Source organism: Montipora capricornis, chromosome 13 (genome assembly GCF_036669925.1).
Source record: "Montipora capricornis isolate CH-2021 chromosome 13, ASM3666992v2, whole genome shotgun sequence".
NCBI classification, from domain to species: domain Eukaryota; kingdom Metazoa; phylum Cnidaria; class Anthozoa; order Scleractinia; family Acroporidae; genus Montipora; species Montipora capricornis.
Window position 1 is genome coordinate 12,674,036 of NC_090895.1, and position 7,500 is coordinate 12,681,535.

Below are 7,500 nucleotides of genomic sequence, written 5' to 3' on the forward strand. Positions count from 1 at the left end.
GAACGTCTTCTCTCCTACCACGTGTCAGAGTCTTTAAGAAGAAAAGGGCACATACAGGAGGCTGACCATGTCAAGATCACAGCAAATTGGCATGAAGCTTCAGATGGTCGGGGCCTTTCACAATTGAAGCCCTCACATTACAATTATCAGATGCTGAATTATGTTTTGGATGACTGGATGCCATGGCACCACGACAACTATGACTTTTCAACAATTGACATTAACAGGTGATCTTGATGACAGCAAATTAACTTTTTGAGTACTGTAAATGAAAGCTTTATTTATCCTCACTCCCTCTGCCCTTATTGACAAATATTGACAATGGAAACAATGTATTTCAGTTCAGTGAATGTTAATTTCATAGTGTGGATTCATGCTTGCATGCCCTACAGTTCGGCAGCTCAAGAAGTATACTTGCATGGGTGGGTAATTTATTGTACACTGTTGCTTTCGTCTCCCTCTTGATAGGATAAAAAGAAATAACCAGGCCAGGATGTCCTGAGCTATAAAAAAGTTTGTTCTTAAACTCAGATAATTAACACTTGTGTTAAAATTATCTCAAATGAAACTTCAAGTTCACTATTATCTACTGCTTATAATTACTTTATAACTTCTTCTTTAGGCCTGTTGATTGTGTGAGGGGCTTTTCAAGGGAAACCCTTTTTGAGCTTACAACCAATATTGAAAGCCAGGAATACAGGCGGAGACAGAACAGTGAACTGGGCTATCCAGAGCATCCCAGAGCTGGTGTGACAGATGACCTTGAGACCCTTTACAGTATGTCTCATCGTTACCTAGGACCAGTGTTTACGCTCAAGCAGTTCAAGGAAAGGTGGCCAAAAACTGTGAGGTAAATAATACTGATTGTGTGACATTAGCAAAATGCTCAAAAATTCTCTGTGAAATGAAAGATAGTATGGTACAGTATTTTTAGACTGAAACAGATACAAAACAAATGTCTGTGACTCTTGGGATAATACTACAGCTCATATGACATCAGAGTAGCAACAAATCAATCAATCATTTGATTTGCCTTATTAAATAGACCATTTCAGAGTTATCTTTTGCCTCTGCGCCAATACGAGTCTCCTTGCAAATCCATTCTTATGAAGATGTGTTTTCGTGCACCCAATTTTTCCTGCAAATCAAACTTAATTCATATGTTAAACTTGAAAAGTGATTTGGTTTCAATTGACTTTTTTAGGGAATTCGCCAAACATATGGACAAGGACTTGCCATTCTACTACTGGACTGTTAATGAACGGTTTCAAGATGAGGAACTCCCATCCTTTGATGAATGCCCCGAGTTTGATGATGACAACATTGATGCAAGGAATCACCCCCTGAGACTGCATCGCTTGCGAATTAATCAACGAGAAGATGGCTCTGTATTAGTTCCGGGCAGAGCTATTTTACCAGCAAGACATAGGGGAACCCTAAGGCATCGAATGCATCGCCCAGAAATGGGTGCCCCTCCAGTTCCCTATCACATGCGGATCAATTAGAGATTCGCTCAAACAGGGTTTAGTTGACCATCTCATATCTAACTACCAGTGTTAGTGATTGTCTGGTTACACTGTGATTATATGTTGGTTGTACAGTGGAATCTTGAATTTTTGCACTTCAAAGAAAAGCCACAAGCAGCATTAATATAGCACTTGGGGGAAATGACTTTTCTTTTGTTCTAGAAATGGATGGTTCAAGATAATTAAATTCCACTGTTTATCGGTAATGCATGACTTACAAGTCAGCAATTGTACGAGTATTGTAATGTACGTCCCTCAAAAGTTACTTTTTGGCTGATTTCAAAGAATTCATTTATATTTATAAGTATTTAATAATTTTATAAGAATTGAGAAGAAAGTTTTCCACAGTTGAATTAATATGTGTTTTAAGCTTATTCCTCAAGGAATAAGTACTGTAGATGAATTAGTGACACATTTTTTGCGGGGGTAGGGTGGGGAAAGCTGTGTGCCTATCATAGAAAATTCAACCTCTCTGAGGGTTTAATGTGGAATGTACTTGTTGTTGGAATGAGAATATTGGATCAATGTATGTTTCTGGGAAACTGTCCTACCCCTCTCCAAACCTAGCATTTTGCTGCAAGCATGAAGTAAGTGTTAATGTTAGGTTTGGGCAGTTTCCCAGAAACTTACATTGATCAAGAATATTTTAAATGACAGCTGGTTATTGGTTCTCTTCATAACTAACAACAAATGAAATTTCTAATTTTGGACACCCACTCTGTGCAAAATAAATTTGTGAGTCTGTTTTAATACTCGTTAGTCGAGGCTGCTACAACTCATACTACTTGCAGTTCTGGAAATAAACAGTTTGCCAATTAAATTAAGGAGTGTATAGATAGTTTTCACTGTCACACAATAAAAAAATAAATCGAAAACCATCCAGTGGAAAAGGTCAAGAATTCGTGATGTTGTAGAAAATAAATGAAGAAGACACTTCTCCAAGTTTTAGGCCTGTGCGTTTCCCCAAACTTCAGATATTCGTCGAAATGTTTCGCAGAAATTTACAGAGCCCAGTATGAAAACGCCATGTTGGTGCACATCTGTGGTGCACCAATATGGCGGCCGGAAAATAGTGTCAACATCTGTTACTTACTTTGGCTATCTAGGCGAGTGATCATCTGTACTGCAACAGACAGCTATTTACCTAAGCACTTTTCCTAATGCTTTAAATTCTAAAAAGGCTCAAAACCATGAGATAAATATATATTTCTCTATAAACTCGATCTTCGCCCCGTGTCACGCACTGCTATAACTCAGAAATTCAAAATGCTCTGGTTTCCAAACGAAGCACGCTATTGAGCTTTAAAATTGCAAATGGATACAAATTTACCGCCTCTTATGCCTGATGAGGATAAAAACTTTCGTGGCTCTTTAGTTTTGGATTTTAGAAAATGATGACGTCACGTGAAAATGATCTATACATTTTGAAACCCTGAACAAATTTTGTAGGATCATCAATTACTAGGGGGTTTTGTTTATGTTGTTTGCATTTTAGAATTGATTTTTGTGAGAAATGTATTTCAGGGACATTAATTAATGGCAAAAATAATAATTAAATCAAATTTCTATAAGCTATTTAACCCCCTCCCTCTTGCAGCAGGGTTTCCATTTTCAACAGGTTTTCATGTCTAGGCTGTTGTTTTTGTACCTAAAAACAAAAAGGAATGGATGTTAAATAAACTCCGATCATGGCTGTTGAGGCAAAGAATAAATTTATTTAAATATCGTAACAATTCTTTCAAACAACAACCACTTGGTTACCATTCAATGTGACAATTTACTATTGATAATTATTCAGCACATTGTTAAAAGTTACATTATATTCACTTTCAAGAAAATTTAACAAATGGAATTAAAACAACTATGGAAAAGTTGAAGCACAATATGCACTAAAGCAAATTCAGGCACTGTACAGCGGTATAACATACAGTACTACACATTTTATTATGAAGTAAATAATAATGTACCATTGTTAATAAAATATTTTTTGAATTAAGATTGGCAGAAGTTACCTAGATACAAAAGTGGAAAACAACTATAAATCAATGTCTGAGGAAATTACAGAAAGTCGTTATACTGATAATTTTTGTCTGTTGGTAACCACTTGTTAAGTTTTGTGATGGTAACTGACGAAACATATTTCAACTCCCCCAGTCCATAAATGTACTTCCACTCAATACACTTGAAGGTGATGTTCTTAACTTCATTTATTTCCAAAGCATCCATTGCTTTCTTGACTTTAACAGCAGGAATATAGCCCTCAGGTTGCCAGGTGCTGTCGAGTTGCACTTGAACAACAATTGCATTTTCATCTCTTGCATTTGCAGGCTCAATTAAAAGTTGAATTGAAATATCTCTCTTCTCCATAGATAGTCTTTTGCAACGTCTTAATGCATCCTGGAAATGTGCATGATACGTACTGCCTTTCAATTTAAAGTATTCGTCAAATAACGCGGGCATTTCATCAGGATTGTCGGAATCGTGTGATGTTGGCGAGTTCACATCCTCGTGGGACACATCGTTGTCTGACTCTGACTCGCTAGAATCACTTACAGCTTGCGAATTATTTCTGTTCGAAGAACTCTTCCCACCAATATTTCCTACTTCGGGAAAACTGCTGCAGTTACATCGAACAAGTTCTACATCCAGCCAAGGCATTTCTGGGATGCTATTTTCTTCTTCATAGTCGAGGTACAGCCGAAGGGATGTTGTCACTTGTGACATACTTGCCATGACTTGGAAATCAAAAATCACAAGTACCAAGCGGACTTGGTCTTGATCGTTTTCATCTTCCAGCTGTTGGAGTAAACAAAAATAGTGTTTATGAAAAACAGGGAAACCGTTGACATGCTTGTCTTTTCGCTACAAAGAAGAATACGTCGTCGGCTTAAAGAATATAATTTAGCGTCGATCGATACACGAAGTGTGATCTAAATCTACTTCGATCACGGTGCGTTACGCCAAAGTTTTCCCAAAATACAAAGAATTTATCCTTCAAAGTGTTATGAGCAGTAGATATGGTTAAAGAAATGAAGGAAAAATCGATTTACCTTGTGAATACAGCTTGATTTGACCTTGATCACTGCCGGCGAAGCCTTCGCTTCAAGATCGCTCAACGTTTCTGTTCGCACAAACAAGCAAAGACGCCGCTCTTGTAAGTCTTTTAGAAAACTAACGTGTCCCAGGACCGTTGGGGATCGGCAACAGGCTAAGTTTGCAGATTTAACATAACTCCCACTGTAATAGTCTAAGCAATTGATGTAAAGCAATGGCAACAGAGAGAGCACATCAGTGTTCACTCCAAGAAGCTCCATCGCAAATGAGAGATCACGTGTCAACATCGAGCTGATAATATAGTTGAAAGCGAGGCATTATGGGAAATCCGATTTCTCCTCCTTTTTCGCCACCCAGGGTCGTAGAGTGCTTTCAGTCAGGTTTGGGAAGCCTTGTCTAAAATGTTTTATAGCGTTTACGGTCCCATGGCTATTGGCATACAGTACTGTGCAACTCATAACTGTCGTTAAAAATACACTGTGTCATTATAATTGCAGTAACATACGTAACTCAGAACCAAATGCACTTTGTTGATTTATTTACACCACGACTGAAGAGCATTTCAAAAATGAGCTAGAGAGATTTATCCCGCACTCTGCTTCAGTAGAGTAACTGCCCGTTTGTTTTTAGACAAGACAAACCTTCAAGGACTGAATCGTAATGACAACAAGCGGGATTGTAAAACTCCATGATCTGGATTACGCATGCATATTTCCGGTTGAAATCTAACTCCGATTGAAGGTCAAGCTTGCAATGTTTTGATCCTCTTCATAGACAAAAAGCGCTTTGACTTGCATTCCAGTAGTTCGAAAATGTGAATGATTTCAGAGAAACATAGAATTGGTTCAACAATTCACCAACGTCAAAAAATTATGGCAAATGTCTATTATTTGCCGCGGGCTGTAAAACTAGTGTCGTCACACAACGCGTGATGACACAATATTAAGAACGGCTGCGTAGGAGACTACTGTAAAACTAAGTAAATGTAAGAAACAAATCTTGATTCATTACCTGGCTTATTTAAGGTTTACATTGCATTCCAAAAACAAAGAAAACGAATCTGAAATGTACCTAGACAATACATGCAAAAATACACACACAGTTGCTAACAAATTAATCTTGCCTAGTTTGTTTGTCGCTACTTTTTCTGAAGTTTTGGCAGCGTTTGTGTAGTCTGTTTGAATAAATTTGTTTGTACTAATTATTAACTGTTGAACTAGTGCAATGCAGTGTTTTTTTTAACGCATTTCGGTGTTAGTCAGAGGAATCTTGAGCGTTAGAGTCTGTGTTAGTTGCGTTGGTTATCTTGGCGGCTTGCTGTTACAATGCACTTACCTCAGCCTCGAAAAATTCACTACATTCTTCAAAACTTCGAAACACTCTTCGAGCATTCTTCGAAATTTCGAAACATTTCCTTTGAAATTTCGCGAATCTTCTCGAACTGTCATTGGAATTTTCGCTGGAACATTTGCATACAATTTCGAAATTTCGAAAGTGTCAAGAAAATAGCGCTTTCCAAAATTCGTCGAAAGTTCGGCGATATTTCGTTTCGTTCCAAAAATCGCTGCTTTTCGTCGAAAAGTGGCGAAATGTCTCGAAATTCGTCGAAATTCGCTCTCATTACTTTTGCACAGTACTGTATTTGGCAATTTTAATGTTGTCATCTTAGCGGTAGGTCTTTCTCTTTCTCTTGACTTGCAGCATAGACTGCACTTCTGTGACTATGCTGTCATATTCTGAATGAAAAACTCCAGATTCTTCTCTGCTAGGAAGAATAATGCCTTGTGTATTTGATCCCTCTCTTGTGAAATACCTTAGGATTGACATGTCTGGTGCATTTGCGCTTAAGAAATTTGCGGATTTCCCCGCTCATATCAAATTGAACACGAAGGATCGAAATCCACCAATCAAGTCACATCTTGCACTTTAGTGGCTTTCCGTCTCGAAAACGGCAGGTTTCCTCACAGGTTCGCAAATTCCAGTCTTCACGTGTTACCCCTCACACTGGAAAACGGTTGACCATTGAAGATTAATCTGTACTAGCCTAAAAAGCTCGGTTCTTTATTTCAGTAGGCCAGTGAAATAATGAGTGGTACAAGTACGGATGAAGCCGTTCCCACATTGAAATTCAACACTGGTTTAAGAGGTTATAACGTGTATCGCACAAGCTGGAAACCATTTTTAAAGCAACAGCTCACGTTCAAGCAAGAGAAAGACAATAAACACAACCGGTTTGCAGTTGCTGGGCAAACAATATTGCCAGGAACCATATTTCCTTCTACTGTTCGACATATTCCAATAGAATTGAGCCGATATATTTGGCACACACTGCAGAGAGAAGCTGTCATAAAAGGAGAGGTCACAGCAATAAAATATAAGCCATCTCCACTTGTTCTAGGTGGATTAGAAATACCTATTGCGGTGACTGTGAAATGGGATGACAAAAATGTGATAGACATTTTGCGCAAGAAAGTTGAAGAAGTGAGTTATCCCCTTGGAGAAGATGATCGCTACACTGATGAATCTAAGGACATTTTGAAATTAATATTAAATGATGATGCGTCAACTGACTCTGACCGAGACGTAGAGGAATTGTAACTTTGCTTATAATAAAGGTGTCCTTAAATAACGATGCTTTCAATTAACGTCATTTTAGTTAACAATGAGGGAAATTAAGATACATAAAATTAAAGTGAATTTTTGAAATTCGCGTTAATTACATGCATTGTTAATTTCCTATAATAAGGCATCTGAAGAGTTTTCGTAAGTGTTGATGAACTCTGCTTAACAGAACAGACTTCTCCTTACTGAAGTCGACCTCTAAAGGTGAAAAACGAATCGACTTAACCATTGTCAGCAAAAGCATTCAAGGAACAAAGATGAATATTTGTGTCAACAGATATCAGTTTGTCAAATCAGA

The 7,500-nt window shown here is 37.8% G+C and overlaps 1 pseudogene; it reads left to right on the top strand.

The window, feature by feature from the left end:
• Positions 1-1,505, top strand: part of LOC138028790 (uncharacterized) — a 5,396-nt pseudogene extending 3,891 nt beyond the window's left edge.
• The last annotated feature ends 5,995 nt before the right edge of the window (positions 1,506-7,500 follow it).